Source organism: Vicugna pacos, chromosome 12 (genome assembly GCF_048564905.1).
Source record: "Vicugna pacos chromosome 12, VicPac4, whole genome shotgun sequence".
NCBI lineage: Eukaryota > Metazoa > Chordata > Mammalia > Artiodactyla > Camelidae > Vicugna > Vicugna pacos.
The window spans coordinates 32,073,326-32,100,201 of record NC_132998.1 but is presented as its reverse complement, the minus strand read 5'-3'; the positions used below and the strand labels follow the sequence as shown (position 1 = coordinate 32,100,201).

Here is a 26,876-nt window from a genome sequence, read left to right as displayed (position 1 = left end):
AGTAACCGTACTGTGAACTGCCTTTGGGAGAGGCCCATGTGGCATGGCCAGGGACTGAAGCCCTCAGCTCAGCAGCCTGCTGGGAACTGAAACTTGTCCTTAACTGCATGAGTCTGCATAAAAGGGGATCCTTCAGGCCCAGTGAAGCCTTGAAATGACTGCAGTTCTGGCTACCAGCTTAACTGTTACCTCAGAGAGACCCTGCATCAGAACCACCTGCTAAGCCTCTCCTGGATTCCTGGCCCACAAAAACTGTGAGATAATAACGATTTGTTGTTTTCAGCCACAAGTTTTGGGGTAATTTGCTTTGCAGCAATAGATAACTAATATGTTAGATGTTTGGCTAACTTTTACAATGTGGCCAACATGTTAGATGTTTGGGCTACAGTGGTAAATAGACTCTCAGCCGTGTTTTGAAGTGGCTGCCTATTTATTAGAAAATATAGAAGGGCAAATATCGAATTACAAAAATGCGTTATTCATGCTACATATCAGGCACTATGGGAGCACAGAATAGTGAGCCACTAACTAAATAAGGGGGACAGGTTAGGAGTTAGTTTATGGGTAAGAAGAGGAAGTAGGGAAGAAATATTTAATTACAGCCTTGACGAATGACTGCCATCAAGCACTCAATGAGGGAGAAGCATTCTAAACAAAGAAAACGGAATATGCAACAGGGAAGAAGCATGAGAGAGCATTACGTATTTGGGGAACTATAACTAGCTCAGCCTGGCTGGAACACAGGATACACGTGGAAAACCGAATGGAGATGATGTTGGCAAGATAAATTATTAAGATAAAATATGGAAAGGCATATAAAAAGATGAGAAAACAAAGGTTTTTTTTTTTAATATTTTTTTCCTCTTTATATGTGACTTGAAGAAAAAAAACCTTAATTTTTCTATTTTAAAAATAATCAGCAACACTGCCTTTCTGAAATTGTTCTCCTTGAGGCTATGGTCAAATACTGCTTTCATCTATAAAAAGAAAAGGCTACAAGGCTACAGTCACCGTAAAATTCTCTACACGGAAGACGTCACATTTGTGTGCTAAATGGTTGAATGGCCAGCAACTTCAAGCTGACATTCGGCGTGTAACAACTCCAATCTGTAGAGACCTTTGGTCTTATCTACCCCTTTTAGAAGTTCTTCTAAAGAACCAACAACTCCAAGGCTGAGAAGATATCAAAGAAATCACAGTCTCAATTCATCCATGAGAAGTAGCCCCATGAACAGACTGGTGGGATAGTATTCTCTATCTTCTTATCACTTCATTCTTGTTCCTTCTCATTCTTCAACCATGGCAGGGAGAGGGTCTTTTAGCATAATTATGGTAATTATGTAACCAGAATTATGCTGTAATTTGTGAGGGCATTAGTATAAGAAAGGCTTGTTTGTATTATAGACTCTCTACTCTGAAGAGCTCAAGGATTTAGGAGGAATGCAGGCAATCATTAACAGTACAATTTCACCATCTTCCTCCCATATGGTGCCAAGAACATCCTTGGCCTTGACTAGCAAGATGAAATAGATCCCTGGGGCAATACACAATAAAGAAAATGAAAGGTAGAGGGAGGCAGGAGAAGACGGGTCCCCTCCCAAGGCTGATTTTTATGGATTAAATTGTAAGCAAATGAAGAAAGTAAAAAATTAAAGAAAGAAAATATTTTGTCTCACACAGGGCAATTCATGGATTCTTATGTTTTGCAAATATATTTGTGCTTCAATTCTCACAGATTTTTGTTTTCTAGGATCTTTTGGGCCTTAGGCTTTCCTTTTGGTCTTGACAACAAATTCTTTTTTTCTGATTTCACAATCAGCAGTCGCTAGTATTCATCTGTAACCCTCTGCTCATTCCAAAATGGTGTTCACACCAAGCTGACCACGCCACACACTAGCACTGTCCTGCCAGGCCAGAACCTCCCCTAAGCATGCACTGACTCCCCATTAAGGGAAGTTATAAAATGAATTTGCTAAAACCCCAGATGAAATCATTACAGTAGTTGGAGGTGAAAATAAAATTTATTCTGCCATACCACAGGCCTAAATTTCAGGTTTCTTTCATTCCCATATAAAAATGACTCCACAATAGTCCGCACTGACTCATATCTATCATTTATTGAACTTTCTATTTACTCTTTCATATTCTTCAAGGCCTTAACACTTGTCTTCTAGTCTTGCTTTCCATCCCAAGTCAGGTCTTTACTGTGGAACCTTCAGGTTCCTTGTAGATGTTCAAGCAATCACCTAAGCTTAAGAGTGTTATGACTTCTACTCATGTGATCTTTGTTTTAACTCTTTTCAGGTTCCCATATCTGAGGCTAACCCACATACCTCATTATGAATAGTAACTGCTTCATATGGGCATCTTAGTCTTGAAGAACCCATTCCATACACACAATATCCAATCATTTTCATTCTCTCATTTTCCTCACTCACACTACACCTACTGTTCAACCCCACTGAGACCCCCAACCTTTTTATCCATCTAGTTTCATTCAATCTATCAATCCCTTCTATCTTTATTTGTTCAGGTGTACAGCTTAGACTTAATGATTCATCATTTAATAACACTCTTGCCAATATCTACATCTATTCCTCTTGTGATTTTAACATGCACCCTGAGCAAAACTCTAATCCTATTCATAGCTGACACTTTAATATGCCCTTCATATATGAAAGATTTATTCCTAGCTGTTTGAAGCATTGCTGGCAGACAGTCTTCACCTGTCAGCCCTCTTTGGGAACTATGTCAGTTGAAGAGACCTGCCTGACCCAAGACCATGCCACCTTCCAGGAGCGGCCTGCTTCTGATGTCTGGGTAACAGAGAAGTATAAAGGCTGTGCCTAGTCACCAACTTGGGATGATTTAAAGGACTAACCTAGTTTCAGAGTTCCCTGGGGGCCTGTGGAGGCCTATGTAGAAAATTCATTGCAGGCTAACCTCTCCTTCTGCCCTATCTTTTATTGCTTCCACATTCATTGTTTCCAAGAGCACTCTTAATTTATCTCCTGTATGCCAATCTCCACCTCAAAGTCTACTTCCTGGTGAATTCATCCTAGATTGAACTCAACCCAATTGTTCTCAGTGGTCCCTTTTGCAATTTTTTTCAACAATTGGGTACTAATCACTGAGAGAGAAAAACTATTCAACTACTATAAACTAGTGTTATCAAATGTTTTGACATGTTCTTACAAATCATTTCATGTGGTAAGGATAAAACTAATAGAAAAAATGGACCAAAAACTACCAACAGGTACTTAACAAAGAAAAGTACAAATAAATGTATAAACATTTTTCTCAAACTTTGCTCAAAACATGTATAGTAGTATATGGATTGCATATAATAAGGTTTTTGCTTTGATTTAATAAATGTGAAAACAAACTATTCACATGGTTAAACATTCGAGCAGCACAGTATGGTATACAATGACAAGTGAGCCTGAGTCCATCCTGAGGTACCACACTCTACTCCCATTTTATTGTGAGTTCTTGTAGGAATTCATATAAAAAGACTGAAAAAGTATATGCATGTCTCATGTACATGTATCATACATATATCATTTTCTTACACAAATGGAAACATAGGTACCTATGATACCAGTTTTCCTTGGTCTCATCCATGCTTCATTTTATGTCCCTACTCTACTTTCCCTTGTTTCTATCTTGCTGTCTAATTTTTGTTAGGCAGCTGGATTTTCTGTTTCCTCATTACTTAATCAGGTAATTCAGCTGCAATTAGCATAAAGTGTCCCTTTAACTAGATTAAACAATAAGGACACTGATTTTTCTACATAACAGGGAGTCTAGAATCAGGGTGACACCAGGTGCCAAACATCAGAGCTCTGGCTCCTCTTTCTGTGGCTCTCTCAGCTCTGCCCTCCTCCATATGATGCTTCCTCCCACGCTGGCACCAAGAAGACCGCAGCAACTCCCAGTATCATATCAGATATGATAATTTCAAAATGAAGAAGCGGGCCACTTCTTCCTTGTGTGTTTTTGAAAGAGGCTTATTAGTTGGATTTGTCTCAAACATTGATATCTAACCCAATCACTAACAAGAGTTGGCTTAAAGTAATTAGCATCTGTTCCTTGAGACGTAGGGGCTGAGAGGACTCCTCTGGAAATGCATGGCCATGGAGATGAGGGTATCTACCTAAAAAATCAGGAATCTGCTAAAGAATAGGAAAAAGATACAGGGATGGGGATGTCAAGGAAAAAAATGTTAAGTAGATGGGTAATCACAAGCAGATGCTAGACTTCATGCGTTTTCTTTCCCTTCTACAATTAGGCAGGACTGTAAATAAATATATACTGGCACGTTCAAATCCATTCTTCATTACTTTTTCCTTTACTTCTAGTCCCTTCTCTCTTCTCTCTTTTTCTCTGTCTATTTTTACAAAGCTCTTCATGATCTCCTCCCTCTTAATTCTCCAGGTTCCAGATTTTTCCACATAACTTTTTTTTTTGTGGCCTTGAATATCCTTCTGGCCTTCATTTGCCTTAGGTAAAGGCTCATCCTCTCAAGGAGGACTCCCTTAGAACACCTAGTATGAAGCTGGGAGGAGAGAAGAGTGTAATGAAGAATAAATATGAAAGTGCAAGTGTGAGTTAAGTGCCCTCCTATATGGCCCACAGCACCCTGTGCACCTGTTACATGGACTGTCAGCTGTTTGTGTGTTCCTCTTACTAGACTGTGAGATCTTTCAAGGCAGACAGTGTGTCTAACTTGTCTTTATATCACCATTACCTATTATAGATAGATTCATTTTAATAGGAGTCAGGACTCAAATTTTGAATACTCAGAGTATTATAGACAAAATAGTATTTTAAAAATGTGTCCCAAACATTTACTTATTACCTATGATATACTTGCAAACTACTGGCAAGAATAAATTTTCAAATATTCAGAATTTAGCAAAGAAGTTAAATAGCCAACTAAAACAAGCTTAAATTTAAGTGATTTAATTAATGCCTGTTGTATTTAACATTCTATTAAATATTACTTGCTAAACAAATGGGACCTAATTAAACTTACAAGATTTTGCACAGCAAAGGAAACCATAAACGAAACGAAAAACCTACAGACTGGGAGAAAATATTTGCAAATGATGCAACTGACAAGGGCTTAATTTCCAGAATATACAAACAACTCATACAACTTAATAATAAAAAAACCCCAAACAACCCAATCCAAAAATGGGCAGAAGAACTAAAGCAGTTCTCCAATGAAGATATACAAATTGCCAATAGGCAGATGAAAAAAGTGCTCAATATTGCTAATTATTGGAGAAATACAAATCAAAACTACAATGAAGTATCACCTCACACCAGTAGGAATGGCCATAATTCAAAAGTCCACAAATGATAAATGCTGGAGAGAGTGCAGAGAAAAGGGAGCCCTCCTATACTGTTGGTGGGAATGAAGTTTGGTGCAGCCATTATGGAAAACAGTATGGAGTTTCCTTGAAAAACTAAAAATAGACTTACCATATGGTCCAGCAATCCCGCTACTGGGCATATATCCAGAGGGAACTCGAATTCGAAAATATACATGCACCCCAATGTTCATAGCAGCACTATTTACGATAGCCAAGACATGAAAACAATCTGAATGTCCATCAACAGATGACTGGATAAAGAAATTAGCCATAAAAAAGAATAAAATAATGCCATTCGCAGCAGCATGGATGGACTTGGAGACTGTCATATTAAGTGAAGTAAGCCAGTAAGAGAAAGAAAAATACCATATGACATCACTTATATGTGGAATCTTTTTTTTTTTAAGACACAAAGGAACTTATTTACAAAACGGAAATAGACTTGCAGATATAGAAAACAAACATGGCTACCAAGGGGCAAGGGGGTGGGAAGGGATAAGTTGGGAGTTCGAGATTTGTAAATACTAGCTACTATATATAAAATAGATAAACAACAAGTTCATACTATATAGCACAGGGAACTATATTCAATATCTTGCAGTAACCCATAATGAAAATGGAAAAAATATGAAAAGGAATATATGTATAGTAAGTATGACTGAAACATGCTGTTCACCAGAAATTGATACAACATTGTAAACTGACTATACTTCAACTTAAAAAAAGAAATATATTACTTCCCCCACACCAAAAAAAAATTATTTGTAAAAAAGTTTGCATGGAAAAGGAGAGAAATCCTGATGAAATTTCCTAAATTGGAAATAAGCACTCATAATCGAAAGATAGGGACCATTGGTCTTATTTTCATTATGATATGCAATATCATTCATGGGGATTATTAAGCATTAGGCATCAAATAACCTACAAATTCTTGATTATTTCACAATCACTGATCTCAGAAAAGTATAATCATTATAAAGAGGACTTCAAAGGTAGAAGTGAATTTTTATCATTTATATCTTAATATGGTAGAGGAAATGGGGACAGTAGACAATCACATCATGATTATTTTGTTATGGAGTTCGGCTTTCCTCTTAATTACTATAACACTGCAATCTAAATAAATTTAGATTTTGTGTCAAACTGTGACCTTTTGGAAAGTCTTGGTTCCTTTGTTAGTAAGCAAAATTCCTACCTGAGAAGGTTAATAATTTCCCAATTCCCCTATTTTTCCATACATGTGGTTGTAGTTTACTAGAGTACTTCTTTTTTTATACTTTTTAAAATTGAAGTATAGTCAGTTTACAATGTTGTGTCAATTTCTGGTGTACATCATAATGCTTCAGTCATACATATACATACATATATTAGCTTTCATATTGTTTTTCATTGTAGGTTACTACAAGATATTGAATATAGTTCCCTGTGCTATACTGCAGAAACTTGTTCCTTATCTACTTTATATATAGTAGTTAATAACTAGATTACTTCTTTTACATGCCCACCCCAGGATGTGTGTTACATACTAAGAAGTGTGTGCACACAGGCACACAAATATTATAGTTCTGAGAAGATAATTGTCATGTAAATTAAATATGTGCCAAGTACTTCACGGAATTAATGATTTTTACTCAAAATGTCAGTAAATTCTAGGAAAACTGGATGTAAATCACCAACTATATGAAGAGAGTTTTGTCTGTCATCTACATTAGCCAGAAACCCATATTTACTTTGGTTATCTGGTATTTTGGTATAAAATACGGCCACAAATTAGTCTCTTCTATTATTATCATTTGAATATTTATTTCCTTTGATGTGCTATTATGCTTTTCAAGTTATGTGGACATCCATGGTGACAGATTTCATATATTGTAAGAGAAATACATTGTATAGAATTACAGTTTGCGTAGATATAGTTTGGGAAAAGTTACATTGCATTTCATATGTTTTCATAAGTCAAACTGAAATGTCTCAGATTCCCAGAAAGGAAAATGGGAACCAAAGTACTAATTAATCCTAACTCATCTCTCTCTCTTTTATACACATAGCAGCAGTAAAACTTAACGAAGCAAAGATTTCCATCTTTTCCTATTCTGTGTTCACACTGTTGTGTCATTTCTTCCTTATTGAAGAGTCACTCTATCCAAATGATAATATTAGTAAACAGAGATGAATTTTCTTCAGTCCCATTGCCTAGAGATACTTTCAAATACCATTAATCCCAACACTGCTATGGTCCTTTAAGGCTACTTTTCTATACATATTCTTTTATCTAAACTTTCCAGATTCAGTAAATTGTTCATATGTCCCTATAAAATTAATGATGCTTTTACCACAAGTTATCCAAAATTTTTGTTTGAAACTTAAGGACATTTTTTATTAACAAAGTATTGCTTAAATACTAGCTACAAAGTCATATCTACTTATGGATGCAAAGTATCTGATGATTGGAACTTTAAAAGCCCAGAGGGTCTTGTTTTTTTAAAGGAAAAAAAATTAGGTGTCAAGAAAGATCTCAGAGATTCTGATGAATGTGTTTTAAATTGTATGTACGTCTAAGGGACCTGTTTCACAGGCAACCAGAAGTTCTTTTGTAATTACCTATGCTCAACACCTGTCTCTGACTTGCAAGGTTAAGATGAAGAATACTCCCAGTTCACACATTGCTTGGCCTCTCTGAACTGACCAAGCAAAATGTCAGTACACACAGGTTAGTAACTGGTAAACATACAACATACCACATACACACACATAGGCACATACACACCACACATGCCAACAGAACCTTTAAAGTGTTTACTCTTTGGTGCACTACTGATGGGAAAGAAATATATTGATGTTACTCTTCCAAATATACTTAAAACTCCAAGGTGTAATATAGGCTTTACTATAATCTGTAAAATCCCTGCTTTCCCTCAAAAAAACCCCCACCATTCTAGTAAAAGTAGAGACAAACTTATTAGAAGAATAGACTAGCATGAAGTCCTCCTGCTTTCACTGTTGCCACAATCCATTGTTGAGCTATATAGTGGTCCCTACAGTTAAAGTTCTTAGAATTGATAGTGCAAACATTTTTGCATGGAATGAGAATATGACAAATTTTAATCTCATTAATTTAACAAATTGCACAAATCTAACCATTACAGTAAATTATAATCTGACTTTAGAGAAAATATGTCATAAGACAAATGTATCTTTAACCCTAAAAAAATCAGGAGCTTATTTTTAAAGAAATTTCTCCCTTCTTTCTTCATGAATCTATTCAAGAATGCATAAATCAATATTTTCTGTTATTTTTCTAAATAGAGGTCAGAAGATGGCACTCCTGGTCTTTTACTCTGCTGGCTCCTCAATGCTTCAGTATAGTAGGCAAGGCTCATCGAATTCATACTCAACTACTTATCTCCTCCCCCATTGCCCCTTGTTTATTTTCTACTCCAGACAAAAACATTAGTTCTCAGAATGCACCTAACTTTCCTCTGACAGGCAGGTCCTTTTTACCTTTGTGTGACAATTCACCAAATTGCCCGCCAGGCCCAGCTCAAATGCTGCCTTCCCAATGAAATCTTCTCTGGCTGTCAGTCAGTAACTAACTCTCTGATGGTTCCTATATCATTTCCTCATACGTCTAAGATTAAGCTCATGACATTATGATTATTCATGTACAAGGCTCACCATAAAGAGTGTGAGCTCCTTAAAGGCAAGAACGTTTTCTATCTTTATACCTCCAAACCTAAGCACTGGGTATACTAATCAACTGGTTAGATACTTCAAAATAGTAAAGGAATAAAATAATCTTCATCCCATATTTTGCAAGAAGAATATTTCAAAAAAGCATTTTAGGATTTTTTTTAAAAAAAGGTTTCCAGGTGCTAATAAATCACTGAGGGTAGTAGCAATACTATCATCATCAAGCTCCTCTACAGCCAACTTTCCTATAACATTTTATGAAAGTTTCTGCATCAACTATGATTAACATAAGATATACATTTGATTTTAATAATGTAAAATTATACATGAAAAGAAAATCCTAGAAGGCAGCACAGCAAATGTTAATAATACTCATCTCTGACTGGAAAGATTATGTTTTATTTTTAATTTTAAAATATTTTTATACTCAAATATTCTTCAGTGAGCATATATAATTTTTACCTATTTATATTTGTTTTAGACATTGAACATTTTAAAAAAGCATTATCGATGCATTTAAAGTCTCCCTTTTACCCTGTCATAAACCTATTCCCTTGCCTCTCTCTCAAGAGTTGATTACCATCCTAAAGTTGATATGCATTCTCCATCTGTGCATTTATATTTTTATTACTTATGTATATACTCATTATTTACATTTTCGTTATATAATGGACATATTGTGTTTTACACTTACATAAATATAGTATTATGTGTACAGAACTGAATCTTGCTTTTTTTCCTTAACATTGTTTTCAAGATACATCCAAATAAATGTTTGTAAACCTAGGATTTTCATTTTAATTGATGAATAGTGTTCCATTTTACTAAAATTTGTTCTTTGATTCTCTTCCTTACGGACATTTTATTTTTTCCTATTTTCTTATGCTTACAAACAATGTTGTAATGAATATCCTTCAGATTCTTAGAGTTTTGTTTTAAAGAACTATAATTAAGTAGAATTGCTGGATAGGAGAATATGTGCATTTCAAACTTTAAAAGATATTGTTAAATTGTTCTTGCATATGAAGCACCAATTTATAATCCTGTTAGTTTTGTACAAGAGTTCCTTTTTAAATGAATATTGTGGCACCTAATACTAAGCATAAATTTTATTTTTAATTTTAATGTAGTTAATTTTTATCAGTCTTTTTCTTAATAATGTGTACTTTCTGTCTTGTTTAAGAAATCCTTGCATATCTTAAAATGATTATATGAATTAGCTCCCTTAATTTGTTAAATTGAGGAAACGTATTGAAAGATTTTCTGATGCCTAAAAGATACTTGAGATAGAACGGTAAATCCTACTTAGTCATAATGTACTTTTTCATAAGTTGCTAGATTCAGTGTGGTAATCTTTTATTTAGAACTTGCGCATCCATTTTCATACTATATTTTTTCATAATAAAAATATACTTAACATACATCTTTGTTGTATGCGCCTTGTCTAGTTTTATATCCAACTCATGCAAACACAGAATTGGCTATTTATTTCTTTGTGAATTCTCTTAAACAGTGTGTACAGCCTTGATTTTATCTGTTCATTAGGTTTGGTAAAATTATCCTGTCAAATCATCTTCACCATTTGTTTCTGGCATCAATTCTCTTCTGTTAATGTTTATCTGTACTAAGTTATGACTGGTAATTTATATTGCAATGGACTATCACCTGAGAAAAATAAGAACTGTGGACAGAACAGACACTTAAGATAGGTAATGTATAAAAGGAAAAAACAGTGATGAAAGTAAAACTATTCCTATGTATATATGTATGTATCTATCTATCTATCTTATAGACTCTGATAATGGTTAAATAATTAAAATAAGAATTCTAAATAAAGAATCTTGAAAGAGACAAGAAATGCTATAATTAATATTCTATTAAAATTTTAGAAGTTGGGTGTTTAGAGGAGAGAAGGAAGAGGATTCTACACCCACTTCTGAGAAGAGTTGAAAGTAGAGAATTAAAATTGTTGTAAAAATCCCATATTACAGGGGAATGTCAGAGGCTGCTAGGCATCTCCAATATCTTATGGTTCCCTTACACTGCAATAATTGAATCCTCAGCTTTTAGGTAGACCTAGAATCCCTAGCTTCCTCTGCAAGAAGCAATGGCTACATGACTAAGTTCTGGCTAAGCAGAAAGGATGTGGGATATGTGTGCGAATTCCAGATTATGCCCTTAAAGGATCTGAGTGTGTCTTTCTCTTCCCTTAATTACTCTTCCTTCTAGTTGGAACAGGATGCAGTGAGGGTGAGGTGTGAATAAGAACAACCTAAGGCTGGCAGAGGAACAATGTAGAAGCCTGGGTCCTTGAGATTATGGATCGACCATGCCAACCCTGGACTGCTTATGCCTGGAATGTTACAGAAAGAGAAATAACATTCTATCTTGTTTAAGCCACATTTATTTTGGATATCTGTTATAGCAATCAAATTTCTATCCTAACTAATATATGCGGCAAAAGAGCTATCAGTGGAAGAAGTAGATTGTCTTAGTAAACATTTGGTATCTCTTTTTCATCTGATGCTAGAGAAATATATATTTGTTTATGAGATTGTGAAAGGAACAGTAAAAATCCTAAATGAACAAAGGAGAAAAATCACTAGCAACTCAACGAAACCAGAAAAAAATTATTTTTAAAAAAGAATAAAAGAGGAAAAAATAAACTCAAATAAATAAGAAACATAAAATGAAAGTAATAAAATGTAGTGTATCAGTTGTTTCATATATATCTAAAAGGAATTATCCCTTAATAAAAACAGAGAAGGCTGGAATTAAGGTGCCAGCTGGGTCTGTGGTCTCATCTGAGGATCTGCTGGGAGCAAGTGGCTTCACTCACATGACTGTTGGCAGCAATGGATTCTCACAGAACTGTTGGACTGAGGGCCTTGCTTTCTCACTGGCTGTTGACTAGAGGCTTCCCTCAGTTCCTCGCCATGTGGGTCTCTGCACAGAGTAGCCCACAACGTGGAGAGTGGCTTCCATCAGAGTGAGTAGGCCAGAAAGCAAGAGAGCTAGCAAGATGGAAGTCAGAGCTTTTTTGTAACCTGACTTCAGAAGTGACACCCATTATTTTTGCCAAAGTTTATTCCTTAGAAGCAAGTCACTAAGTCCAGCCCACACACAAGTGGAAGAGATTAAGCCAGGGCATAACTACCAGGAGGTGGGGTAATTGGAAGTTATCTTAGAGTCTTAATATCATGCAGGAAAAAGTTACTCTCAAACTACTGTTGGTAACAGAAATGAATACAGTCACTGAAAAACAACAGTATTAAGCTCAATGCCTCTGGATAGTGTGACCAGTTTACCTTGGTTTGCAAGGTTTTTTCCAAGTTCTACATCTTGGAACCCTTTTAGTCCTGGGACTTGTCTAGCCACCCTACTCTGGAGCTCTGCTGTGGGGTTTAAACCCCACACTCCACACTTCTAGCAATGTGACCTTAGATAAGTTACTTAATTTCTCTGTGCCTCATTTTCCTTATCTATAAAATAAGAATAATAACACCATATTTGTGGAAACTAAAGTAGACAATACATGCAAGGTGTTTTAAATAATGTCTGGCACATAAAAAAGTGCTCAGTGATATTAGCTATTATTATTATTGATGTTAAAAATATACATAACCTTTCACTAGGGTATGCACACAATTATCATCCAGACTGGGACACTTTTGAAATTGTAAGGCAGTGCTAGTAACAATTACGCCAGGTCAACAAGTATGAAAGGGAATATTCCAGGGAAACTGGGATATTTGATCCACATTGAAAATTCGTCTCGTAGAAATGAAAGCACCTCCATATAAGACAAGTGCATGATGTTTGTTGCTGTTTTGTTCATAGTAGAAAAATAATGCAAAATGAAGTAAATGATCATCAACAGAGGTAGAATAAATCACAATACATAATACCGTCAAATATTATGCAATCTTTAAAAGAATAAATTACAGTATTACCAGCTGATTTGAAGGGAGTCTTTTAAAATAGCTGAGTGGGAAAAATAATAAGAAGGAAAATATATATGTTTCCATTTTTGTGAAATAAAAGGTTTACACTCAGAGGCAAATATTGAAGCTTAAGCTTCAGCGTCTAGCGTTTTCATGGGTCCCTTCCAAGGTACTGCTAGAAGCCCTAGAAATGTTTTTGTAAATTTTGTAAAAGTAAAATATTTTAATCGCAGTAAGTTAAGACTTGTTTTTTTTCAACTCTAATCCCCCTGCTAGCATACTTCTCTCTGTTTCAGGGAGTATTAGAATGGCTGCAGACATTTTGGGGATCTCATTAAGGAGATGAGTTTTGGATACATTTAGTTTGGGCTTAGTGGAATATATTTATGAGGTTTGAAGTCACTTCCATGTACAACCCAGATATAAGAATGGCTTCTAAGAACACTCCTACCATCTCCTGTGCGAGCCTACCTGAAATATTTGAAATGTACAGAAGTTAGTGCATGGAAAGTTCTTCTAAATCTTTTAGTTTAAATATGAAATGAGGGTTTTATCAAATTTGAAAATAATCCTAAAAATTAGTGTGGCACCACCAATAACAGACTGTGAAGCTGAAAGAAAATTTTCTACAAGCCAATAAAAAAATTATTTGATCAACCATGCTAGAGGAAAGATGGAATTATTTTATTTTTTCTATAGCAGCATTGTCCAACAGAAATATAATCCGAGATTGAGCCTCATATGTAATTTTTAATTTGCTAGGAGCCACATTTATTTAAAATTTCAAAAATAGATAAATATCATTTTATTAATATATTTATTAACCCAATTTATCCAAAATATCATTTCAGTTACTAATAAAATATTCTATATTCCTTTTTATGTACCGAGTCTTCAAACCCTAGGCGTAACTTCCACCTTTAGCATATGTCAGTTCAGACTAAATTTTCATTGGATATATATGGTCTGTATTTAGATTTTGTAAAATTACAGTTGAAAAAAATAGATCCATATGACCAAGTTATTCAAAACATCTTTAAAAGCTTTCAAATAACTGAATTGAGTATGAAAAAATCATTTTCCTTTAATAGTTATATCCACATTGACAAGATTGTTTCATCAGTTTTAGAAGAACTGATTTAACCTGACATAAAATTTTTCCAGCTCCAAAACTATGTCTGTCCAAGTTAAATAAGTTACCTGACTCAGCATTATTAATATAAACATCATATTACATAAATTTAACTTGCAAGCTTGGATCCTGCTAAAAATTGTTTTAACATGTTTTGTTAGACATTTAATTATGACTTTAAGCAAATAATTTTCACTGCTTCTTTGGCTGTTGAGAGCAGACTTCTTACCAAATTTACTATGTATTTGTTGAATGTACCTCCTTATTTCCCATCTGCTTATCTTTAAAAAAAATTTTTTAGACAACAAACAGCTTTTTCAGTTTGCTGTGCCAAGGCAAATTACAATTGCCATCATGATGAAATTTGTGACATACTGTATTCCAGTCACTCTTTTTCTACCACTGAGCTATACCTTCCCCACCCTAGTCACTCTTTTTCTTTACTGCTCCAGACACCAAGGTGCAAGAGTGGAAAAGAAAATGAAGTAAGGGGAATGGGGAAGCCATGACATTTTAGGAAAGCCCCAGGCTTTGGTCCCCTAGAACTTATGCATGCCAGCCCTCTCAAACTGTATGACTGCACAGAGAGGACGTACAGGTTTCTACAGCTGATTAACAGTGAGAAGACAGTCTTTGCTTACAGACAATTACAATCTTTATGAATAGTTACAATGAAAGAAAAATAAATGAAGCTGCAAAGCAATAGGTATGGTATGCTTCTCTTTTGGTAAACAGGAACAAAACTCATATGTATATCCATATATATGCTTTTCTTTGTTAGTATGTATAAGGAGACACTTAAAGGATTTATTACCCTGAACTGTTAGCAACAGTTTAAACCAAGGTGGGTTAGGGAGTGAGAACAATCAGGTTAAGCAAAATGGGGGAAATGATTAGCATTGCTTTCTAAAATTATGTATTGTATTATAGGCTTTAATTCAGTACTATAAGAAAACATTTCTTTTATAATTTGTAAGCCATCCAACATAGGGGAGGATAATTTTTTCAAATATAATGTGAATTATATTTTTTATTATTGATTCCTAATTTCATCACATTATAATCCGAGATCGAGGCCTCATTCCCTGATGTGTTAAAACTGCCTCTGTGACCCAGTTAAGTGGTTAGTTTTTCTAAGTGCTTTATCTTTGCGTGAGAAGAACATACATATTATGTATTGATAGGTATAGCATTGTAGATATGTCTGTTAAAGCTTGTCAGTTGTATTATTCAACATTCTATATTCTTATGTTTCTTCATTTATCAATATTCTGAATGAAATATGGTATATTAAAATCTTGCACAAATTGTGGATTTCAGTTTTTCTTTGAAGTCCTATCAGTTTTGGCTTTTAAATATTTCAAGGCAATGCTGTGCATGAAAAATGTGTGAAAAATTAATGACTTTTATATCTTCTTAGTATTGTGTTTTATCCTTTTGTTGTTATACAGTATCCCTCTTTATCCCTTTTAATGTTTTTAACTCTCAATTATATTTTGACTGATGATAATTGCTTCAGTGCCTTTCTTTAGGTTGGTTTTGCTTGATCTTTTGTTTTTTAACAGTAGTTGTGTCATTTTGACATAAGTTTGACTCTCATAAAAAGAATATGGCAAGATTTTTAAAAATTACATCCAATGTCTTTCATTAATTATCTTCTATTTTGTATTTTTGGTTTGCCATGCTTACTCTTTGCTTCACTTTTTTATTCCAGATTTAGGGACTTTTAAATTAATAAGATTCTTTTATTTTTTTATTTTCCATTATTGGTTTGGCAGATATAAAGTATGTTTCTAATTTTTAGTGGTGTCTCTTAAAAATTTTCCTAGAAACATTTTTAACAAGAAAAAATCAAAAGTCATTAAGTATTTTTGTTTCTTTAGCTCTTTACCCCACTTTACTTACTCTCTGAATAGAAAGCTCAATCTTCCTTGTTTGTACTGTCTGGAAATTTAACACCCCCAGCTGCACATTTCCAGCAGTAGGCCTGACTTCTGGCTCCCAATTCAAGTGAAGTTATTTTAGACACCATTACCCTGTAGGATGCAATCTCCCTATGGAACCTGCCCGTGTCTGGGCCCAGTAACCAGCTGGTCTGCCGTTTAGAGTCTACTGACTATTCTGTGTTTCTGATCCAGCTGAGCATGGAGACATTTTCATTGTTTTTCAGCCCAGGTAAAATTTATAATTTTCTTAGTTTATATTTTACCTCTCATCATTGTTTTGATTCACTGGAAAATAGAGGAAAGGTCACTTTAAAATAAACCTGATAGACCTTGCCAAGTTGACAGGACATGTTATACTTCTATAATCAGAAAAATACATAATTGATTTAAAACTCAATACAATACAAATGTATATACACCTAATGTTTATTGTCAATTATGAGAAAGCTATGCACAACAAAAAATGGGAAAGAAATAAACTGGCATATTAACATTCATTGCTCTTATAGGTAGGATTAAGGGAAAATATTTTATTTTTTATTCTTCATATAGTGCACAAAATTATTAAAATAATTTATTTAATTTTATGATTAGAACATAAACTTATTTTTAAAAAGCTACTGGTAGACTAAATAAGCATTACATTAGTAGCTTTGTTGAAAGTTATCATATTATACTAAAAAATAACACCAATCCAATAGGATTTCCTAAGGGAAACAATTAGTTAAAAGATATTTAAAATGAGCTTATCTGTTCAGAAAAATTCTGTATTGCTATGTCTCAGAATTTAGACAAATCACTCTTTTCCACACTTGGTCAGAGTAATCAAAGTGTGCATCGAAGTCAAAATGATGACCTGGGATCCTCCTTCCTGCCTGTAACTTGATATCTGCTTAGTACTTTTAAATTTTCTAAGGAAAGGAATGCTAGCTTGTTCACTGCTCTTGACTTGTTTATGGCACATTTTTTAGCATTCTATTATTCTTTTTTCATTTCCTCTATTCACAGGTGAGAGACACAGAAGACACTAGATGACTATTTGGTAATGAATTGAATGGTTCTATAGAAATTAAAAGCATAGAAAACCTAAATGGCACCTGCAGTTTCTTCTTTGGGTTCTGTCCATAAAGAGCAGAATAGCATCTCCCACAGAGAATGAATGTGGCAGTAAAACATATAACTCTGGATGCAATAATGGTCTATTAGAGCCTTTTTGACTCCTGGTATCTATAATGCTTTAAGCTTTTATTTAGCAATGTGTTGTAGATAAAATCTCTCCTACAATTTCGTGTCTAGCATGTTGTCTTTTTCTTCATATCTTATACACTTAAGGAACTGGAAAACAGTAAGTCCTCAATATAAGGTTGTGGAATAAGTGAATGAATAAATGAATGAATGAATGATATTATGAAAAAAGATGGTTCTAAATAGTGCTTTGGAACACTAGGTAAGAGCTATGAATAATACACTGATAGCTACAGTGAATTCTCATCTTTTTGAACAAACTATTCATCAATTTTGATGTAGTTTCCTCAAATGCAATGGAAGATATGATGATAAATGTGATAAAATGATAGACCTGGAAATTTTTAGAGATTAATTCTTGGCTGAGACTAAATAAAATTACTTTTAATTCTCTGCTTTTCTTAACTATTCAAACCTAGTCTGTCAATGTGCAAAAGTAATATATAAGAATAAGCTATTTCTGTTTTTTCCTTCTTTTTCATAAATTGCTTCTGGGACACCAACAGAAAAGCAATCTATTATCAGTTTCTTGGATTTGTGTATTCTAATATAACTGTAAAGTGTAATATACTGGATAAAATTTAGAATAAAATATAATAATGTAAAATTGTTACTTTTTAAATGTATAATGTACTGTAGTTGGGTGTCAGTTAATTTTGCTAATGTTACTTAATTAAGAGTGTAGGAGTACCTAAAGAGAGAACTAGTAGTTTTAGTGTAATATTACATTAATAATACAGCCTCTGTGAAAAAGAATATAAAATAAATTAGTGAGCTTGCCAGTAGATGAATCTGATATGTCTAGACAGTGTAGGGAGAAAAGAAAAGGTGTTAAATATAAGACTGTAAGCATTATGCAAGATTTCCTTAAGATTACAATTTCAGTATAATGTTATTTCCAATTTAATACTGTATGTAGCAGCTGCTAAACAGAACAAAATTAATAAGGGAGTCCATTAAATAACTACTTAATCATTAGAATGGATTGAAATTGCACAGCTATAAATTCCCATGAGCTATAATAATATTCTCTTTTAGGAGTATTGAGAATAACTCTTGTCAAGTGTTCAACCAGTCCACTAAACAAAATAATCTAAATTAAAATATTCTGCAGTAGGAGTAAAAATGGAAGTTAAAAACTTGTATCTTTAGTAGAAAAGGGGTTATTGCAGGAGAAGTTTCAGTATTTTATAGTCTATTCAACTTTCTTACTTCAAAGAGGGAAATCACCTATAAATTTAATGTTAATTAGATAGATATGAATTGTTTTGACATAAGGTATTTCAAGTTTCTGGAAGACTGAGATTTTTTAATTTTCTAATTATAAAAACAATGTGTGTTAACTGTAGAAAACTTGGACAATACAAAAAAGTATGAAAAAATTACATGTAATCCTAGAATCTAGAGATAGCACTATTAAAATCATATGTTTCTGGTCTTCTTCTCCATGAACACACACAAAATATTAGTTTTCAATCAAATTTGTATCAAATGGTAAGTGCATATTCATTCATTCAACAGATACTCATTGAGGGGCAACTGTGTGCCATGATATAAATTTGAATAATTAGATATTATTTGAAAACATTATTTTTAATGATTATAGATGACTTTACCTTTTTATCATTACTACTTAAGCATTCAGTTGTTTTGACTTTGGTGTTATCACCAATTCATCCATTTATTTTAGATTGATTAGAACACTCCCCCATACCACTCTACAGATGGTCATGATATAGATTTATCACAAACCACTAAACAAGTTTCCAACTCTATTTTGTTTGAAAGGAATTCAAAATTTATCCTGTCAAATCAAAAGAACCTCAAAATTGCATACCTAATTAATTAAATAATAAATTCATGAACTGTGAATATGGTTAAGAATATGGTCTCTAAGCCAAATATCCTATATGTCAACTCCAGCATTGCCATCTCCTAGCAAGCTTTAAACCTTTCTGTGACTTGTTTCCCTTTCTGCAAAATAGTAATGATAAAACTACCTACTTCATAAATAGCTTAAGATTAAATAAGTTAAAATGCATAAAGTATTCAATAACATTAACTGTTACTATTTTTTATTAATGTTTACTGAGTATCTTTTATGTCACATTGATTTTGCTAGAAGCTATGGTTGCAATGGAAAACATATGGGTAAGACTGTGAACTCTACAAGACAATTAAAACAGATATTCCCTCTGCACCTCCACATGGCTCCTGGGCAGGACCAGGGGGACAGGGCTCAATATTGAAAGAAAAACTGCAGTATTTAGGGGAGGAATTTGCCACCTAGAGCCTGTCCAGTCCATGCATGAGTGGGCCCTAAGTGGTCTTATAGACATGAAGGCATTGAACCTTTTTTCAAGGGAAAAAAGAGAGATTCCATATGCCATTCTGGAGTAGCAAAGTTTTTTAGAGCAGTGAAAATACTTTATATGACATTATAATGACGGATATCTATGTCCTTATACTTCTGTCCAAACTAAGGTGAACCACGGACTTTGGTGATTATGATGTGTCAAAGTATGTTCATCCTTAGTTTAAAAAAAAAAGCACCTCTCTGGTAAATAAAATAACGACTATGCATATATGTGGAGATGGGGTATATGGGAAATTTCTGTGATTTCCTGTCAATTTTGTTGTAAACCTAAAACTGCTTTTAAAAAAAAGTCTTAACAAGAAAACTCAGAGTAGACATTTTTGGCAAAACTTTGGTTTCAGTTATATACGTACGTATGTGTGTATGTTGGATTGTGATGTAAAATGTATTTTTAGGTCAAAAAAGTTTGCAAGCCCCTGTAGTTAAGTTACACTGGCAAATAAAAGCAAACATTAACCTCAAAAAAAAAACCCAGATATTAAAATAAATAACCCCAAGTAATTATATAATCTCAATCAAAAGTAAGGGATCTAAAAGAAAAGAAAATTAGAAGATGCTAAAAAGAGTAAAAAACAGAGGTATCCATGTATATATACTTAGTCTGGGGCACAGGTGTGTGTGGGTGCCCACAAAGGGGGTTTCCAAGTTATTTACTTGGGAGAAGGAGAAGAAAAAGGGACAGTAGAAGCCAACGCTGCTTCAGGCTTGTGAAGGCCTACAGGTAGAATGGAGCTTGACCCTGCTAAAGAATTAAAAGGAACTAAAGAGGGCCAGATGGAAAGGTGGAGACTGGTGAGACATGAGGCTAAAGATGAAATGAAAAAAGAAAAAAAAGAAAAAACCCCGTATCATTCAGAGCCTTTTGAACCTTACTAGGGATTTGGGTCACCTTTCTAAGAACCATGATGAGTCAGTAAAAGAGGATTGATATGCTCAGATTTGGCTCCAACATCAGTAATAAATTTAAGTAAGACATATAGGTAAATAATATTTTATTGTTAAAATAATCCTTAAGAGTAGTTGGTGATGGTAGAGATTACGAGAAGCAGATAGATCTGAGTAGTAGTTAGGGATCAATAGTAAGTTACAGAATTACCCTCACCTTACCACCTATTCCAGTTAAAAACCACAAGACTTGGTCCTATGGAAGCTAACAAAGATGGAGATGGAAAGAATGATACACAGGCTTCTACAATCAGATGAATAATGAAATCGTTTACTAAGAGAAAGAACCCTCCTGCATGAAGAACAAGTTGGGGGAAAATATGTGTGATTTTGGATTTATTAGGGTCAAGGTGTTTTTGAGACATATAAGTAGAGATATTCAGTAGGTAGATGGATGGATTGGATGGACAAATAGATGGATGGATGGATGCATGATGTGCCTGGTGTTGAGAAAAGTGGTCTGGACTCAAGAGAAACATTTGGGAGTCTTCAGCATGTTGATTATAACAGAAGCCATACTATGAATGAAACCACTTAGGAAGAGAGAAAAGTAAAAAGAATAGGGAGGACTTTGAGCCCTGAGGAATTCCCAACATTTAGAACCATGCAGGAGAATGTCAGCTGTCAACTTTGAGAGGGAATAGCATAATAAGATGAAAATCTTTCCTGGACAGCAAAGGGAAGAAAAAGTGTCAAGATGGAGGTGTAGAATGCTGTGGAATGCTAACCTGTGGGATGCTGCTGAGAGATTAAGAAAAAATGAGGATTGAGACATGTCCTTAGGATTTTGTGGCATCAAGGTCATTGGTACAGACCTTGTACAACACAGCAGTAAGGATTAGAAACCTAACAAGGTGGGCTGAGAAGAGAAAGAGAAGCAAGAAAATGAGCATACTAAGGACGTGAAGGGGATACAGAGAAGAATAGTAGCTGAGGAGCCAAGTGGGATGGGGAATTTTTAGTTGTTTATTCATTGCTTTCATTGTTGTTCTCATTGTTATTGTTTTTCAGATGAAAAAGACTTAAAAGAGATTTAAATGTTAATAAGCAGTGAAGAAAGACAATTAAAAACACAGGTGAGAGAAGGAATGAATGAAAGGGTCAAATTCCTGAGAAGGTAGAGGCTTGAGGCATAGAATCGACATTCCATAGGAGAAAAACATCCTCTATTTTAACAGGAGGAACAGGCAAGAGAAGGGTGCGGGGGAGTTGTAGATGTGGTGGAGGATGTTAAAGTTCCTCCTGATGACTCTGATTTTCTCTACTAATTAAAATGTGAGGCCAACTGCTGAGAGTGAGAGACAAGGCAGGAAAAAATATCAGAAGTTTGTAAAGTAGAGAAAGAGTGGAATATGATGCAGAGTGGAGGGCCTGCTCGAATTCCATGAGCATGAATCTATAAATTAAGGAATTTTACCTCATTATTATACATATTTTAACATTGTACAGAAACTCTATTCTACAAGAACATGACATCACAAAAAGCTTATATCCCCCACACAATCACTTTAATAAGAGTTCATTGTATTTTAAGAAATCTTATGATTCTACAATTCATGTTATTCATACACAATACAACCAAAATTGATTTGAGAAAAAAGCGGATAATTTTTTGTTTAGGATGTTGTTTTCCAAATATGACAAATTTCCACCAATTTGAGTAGACTGCGATGACTACATTTTCAAATTGGTGAACTGTCCATATGGATGAAGGAATATTTAACTTACCAGGATTTAACTGTTGACACTGCTGACCTAGTTTTCTCTCTTTGCCCTCTATAAACTAACACTGGGTTACAAATTTACCGCATAGAGCTCTGCCTTAATAAATAGCTAAGACAGCACTGAGCACAGAGCAAATGCCAAATAAATAATTGCTATTTGATAAAAATGGTTCTTATCAGCATGGCCAGTATTTGTATGTTGAAGAATGCTTCCAGGGGGGCTTAAAAATAGTTTGCTCTCTTAAATGAGTTAAACATACCCACAGAAATCATGTTGACACTACCCACTTGCTTAGCAGAGATAAACATTAGTCCAAGCTGAATTTTTTTAATTTCAAAAATTTGGCATTAGAATTAAGAAAGCTTCATTGCTGCAAAAAATATTTTGATATAAATAAGTTACAGAATCACCCTCACACTACTCAGCATTTCAGGATACTGGGGGAGGTGTAGTGGAATGGAGGATTATTCATTAGATGACATTTTCGTTTCAGGCTGACCACAGTCCAGTGGTTATTAGCAAATTAAATAAAGGTAACGAAGACCCACACTATCCTGGCATGGAAATATTGACTGTGTATCAGAGATCATCTATTCTCATCCAACAGGACTGGAAACAGTGTTCACTGGTGTTGTTGTAAATTGCTCATTAATCAAAATGGATTTTACTGAGCATCCATAGTGAGCAAAGCCTGCACTAAGTGATTCAAATTAACAGGTTGCCTAGTAACCATAAAATGGAAAAATTCCCCTGTGAAGGTTAAAATTAAATGAAAGGCAGATAAGAAAACACTATCTTTGATGGCATCTAACTATTTCATAAGGGATTTTTCTGCCATTATAGATTTTTCTTTTAAAGATAATATTCATTCATCCACTCATTTAATGATTCATTCATTTTGTAACTGAGTCACAACTATGATTATGTAAGGTCCTTTGCTTGATGCAATAAGGGAAACAAATATGAGTCTTAGCAAATTTACCAAGCAAGAACTGGACTTTTGTTAATCTTTATTTAATGAGCCTAGTACTACAGCAATATTATTCTTTATTCCATATAAATCTGTAGTCATGGAGGCATTAGTAAAATTCTCCTTGGAAAGAGAATCCTTCTTTTCTGGCTGAGTTGTAAAATCCTGTTGAATATAGATTTACTAATAAGTTGCCTTCATACTTAAATTAAATCAGAGGATATAATAAAATTTTTTTCTTTTGGTCAGGATGAGACCTATTTTGCACTAACTCATCTAGTTAATAATAATAATAATAATAAAACACAAAAAAGGAACTATCATCCATACTTAACTGTGATTTTCTGAGAAAATACATATTCTATATCCATGAATGACACTGCCAGTTACAAACACCCTCAAGCTGCTCCAAATGGCAAGCAGTCCTCCAATAAGAGGGCCAATGACCAAATGTAGGTGGGAGGCAGGACCATTTGTTAAAACCTAAGACAAATCTCAGGTGGTGCTGCATAGAAATCCCTCTGAGGATATAAGGGCATATCTCATAGATCCTCCCTGTTCAACAATAGGGTCTGTAAGAATCTCAAGGACATTGTCTTGTAGAAGTCTCATAAGGAGCACAAGGTAGAGAAGAGATTATCTGGAATATAAACTTTCATCTAATGGAGTGAAGTATAAATTGAAACACAAACAGTCCACAGAGTTTTAAAAGAAAATAAATCGAATTGAACTTGAAGGAACAGAGATAATATAAAATGAAAAGAGGTCATTTGACCCTAATCTTTTGCAGACTGTAAGCAGGTAAGAAAGAAATTCAGCTGTAAACATAGGTTTCTTTTATTGGAAAAGGAAGAATGAATCTGAGGGCAGAACTAACAGCCATAGACAACAATTCCTACACCATAGTATTGAGACTTAATCAAGGAATCAGATTCAGAATTGCCACAGACAAGTGATGGCTGTGTAACCTGTTTTCCCTGTATTTGAATGGCAGTGTCCATTGTGGTTTTCCTATGCCTTTCCCACTATAACACGTTGAGTATGTGGGAGAGGAGACTGGTAACCTGTTTCTTTACTTCAAAGGTCATCATTGCCAAGAGAAAAGGTAGTCAAGGACCTGTACCATAAGAACTGCACCTGGGAGACTCATGTACACCTGAACTCAGACTCAGAGTTCATGCTGTAATGGACTGATGTTTGGGAATCCTGAAGGAAGAAATGAGTGTAATTTGCATAGGATTCAGCAGCAGAGTTGTTCTGAGCCTAATCAGCTTTGTTACTTGAGTCTATGTCTTTTTCATATCTGTATCCTCAGCATGCAGAACAGTGCCTGGCACATGAAGGAACTCAATTAGTTTTTGATTGTTTAATGAATAAATCCTCATTTTCTTCTTTAGTGTTTTCATTCCTGCTTCCACTACCTCAACACACTGCTAACTCCACCCCATCATTAAAGCTTTTTAAATTTTCATACATATTTGCCCTCTATTTTCCTGTGTTAAGTGAGCTTTGCCCCTGATTTCCCCACTATTTCCCCATGACCTCTCCTATGGAGGATTTTTTCATTCTTTTCAACTCTCATTCTTATCAACTCTCAGCATTTCTTCACTCTCTGTGATTGCTTCTGGATCACTCACTATTCTTCTACCTTCATCCAAAATGTGCTGCTTATATGAAAATTATGCTATCCTATTATAACATTCTTTTTTTGATTTTATTGTTATCATGTGGACTTTCAGACATACCTCCACCTTTCTTAAGAATTTCAGTACTTGCCTCACACTTTCTACTCCACTTCCTCTCCTAATCTAATGCAGAAGTATAACATAGTGTTTAAGAATACAAGTTGGACAACCCAAGTTTACATTCCACAACCATCCCTTGTTAATATGTGACCTTGGGAGGTTACCAAATATTTCAATGCCTCACTTTTCTCATCTGTAAAATGAGAATAATGATATTATTACCTTACAGCATTATATGAAATAATGTACATAAAGCACTTAGAACAGTATCTAGTATATAGTAAATGCTCAATAAACTATTCCCATGATTATGCTCTCACCTCATCCTAAAATCTTCCTTCTGCATGCTTATGGTTCATAAAACACCACAGACTCAATGCTTCTCAATACTTGTTAACTTCTATAAAATTTCACAGCCTATTATTTAAAATGGCATTTCTGAATTTTACTTTAACCCTTCTCAACATCTAGCTCTTCTTTTCAGCCAATAATTTTTTGTATTACTCTAGAAAATGAACCCACCTGAAAATACATATTTCAGATTTTCTTAGTATTCACAATGCTCTATTTTCCTCTTCTCTCTGATAGAAGCAATATCTGTGTTTTCTTAGACTGGCTCAGTCTTAATTTCTACCCATTCAATTTTTTTACTCTTTGTCTTCAATCTCTTGCTCTCCACCACCAAATTCCTCTAACTTCTAAACTTGACCAAGTCTTACTTATCTTAAAATAAACTAGCCATTTCTCCCTTGTACTACTTTCTTATGTTACCATCACATCTCTTCTTCTAATCCTCTAGTAAGAATAATCTGTATTCTTCACTTTCATTTCTTTATTTTGCATTTTCCAGTCTTATTGTTAATTTCTAGAAATCTGGTTTTATCATATCACTCCTTAAACTTATTTTTCAAAGATAAGCAGCAATTGGATTAACAACAACAAAAAAGCATCTCCCTAGAACTTCTCCTACAATTTCTTTGCAGCTTTAAATATGCTGACCCACCTGAAGATATCCTCCCTCATTAGCTTTCCTGTGACTACTCTGCATTATTTCTTAGAGGCAGCAGCGAAGTAACAGAAAGCAAATATGATGGTAGCCAAAAACTCATGTTCAAGTAAAAAACCCCCACCCAATGTATTAAATGAGACACTTATCTCCAATTTCGTGACCAGTAAAATAGGCATAATATTTGTTTGCCTTGTTCATTAGCTTATAATGCAAGTAAATAAAATAACAGTTCTGAAAAATATCATAAAAGAGAGAAAATACACAAAGTAGCTGAGTATGCTTTGATAACCTGAAAACAGACACGATATAGAGAAGTATATTAAAGGACCCTTGCTACCAAATCTACTATGAAGCTCTAAAAGACCCAAAGCTTTGTATCTGACCTAGAAGGTGTTTTACTATTAAGAGATTTCAGACACACACACACCTTTTCAGAGTGTCTTCACCACAGCAGTGCAACTTCCATGAAGGCTCTTGCCAAGAAGTTAAGAGATTTCACATCACAGAGAAATATATACAGGATCTTGTGGTGGCTCATAGCAAAAGAGAATGTGACAATGAATGTATGTATGTTCATGTATAACTGAAAAATTGTGCTCTACACTGGAATTTGACACAACATTATAAAATTACTATAACTCAATTAAAAAAATGTTTACATATATATATTTAAAAAACCCTCTGACTTACCTGGACTCCAAAATGCAAAGAAAAGAAAAGAAGAGAGGAGAAGAGAAGAGAAGAGAAGAGAAGAGAAGAGAAGAGAA

At 34.4% G+C, this 26,876-nt stretch overlaps 1 protein-coding gene across 4 annotated transcripts in view; it reads right to left on the bottom strand.

Annotated features, from left to right (window-relative positions):
• The window catches only part of ANKS1B (ankyrin repeat and sterile alpha motif domain containing 1B), an 862,484-nt gene that overhangs the window by 567,940 nt on the left and 267,668 nt on the right, over positions 1-26,876 (bottom strand). The window lies entirely within an intron of this gene.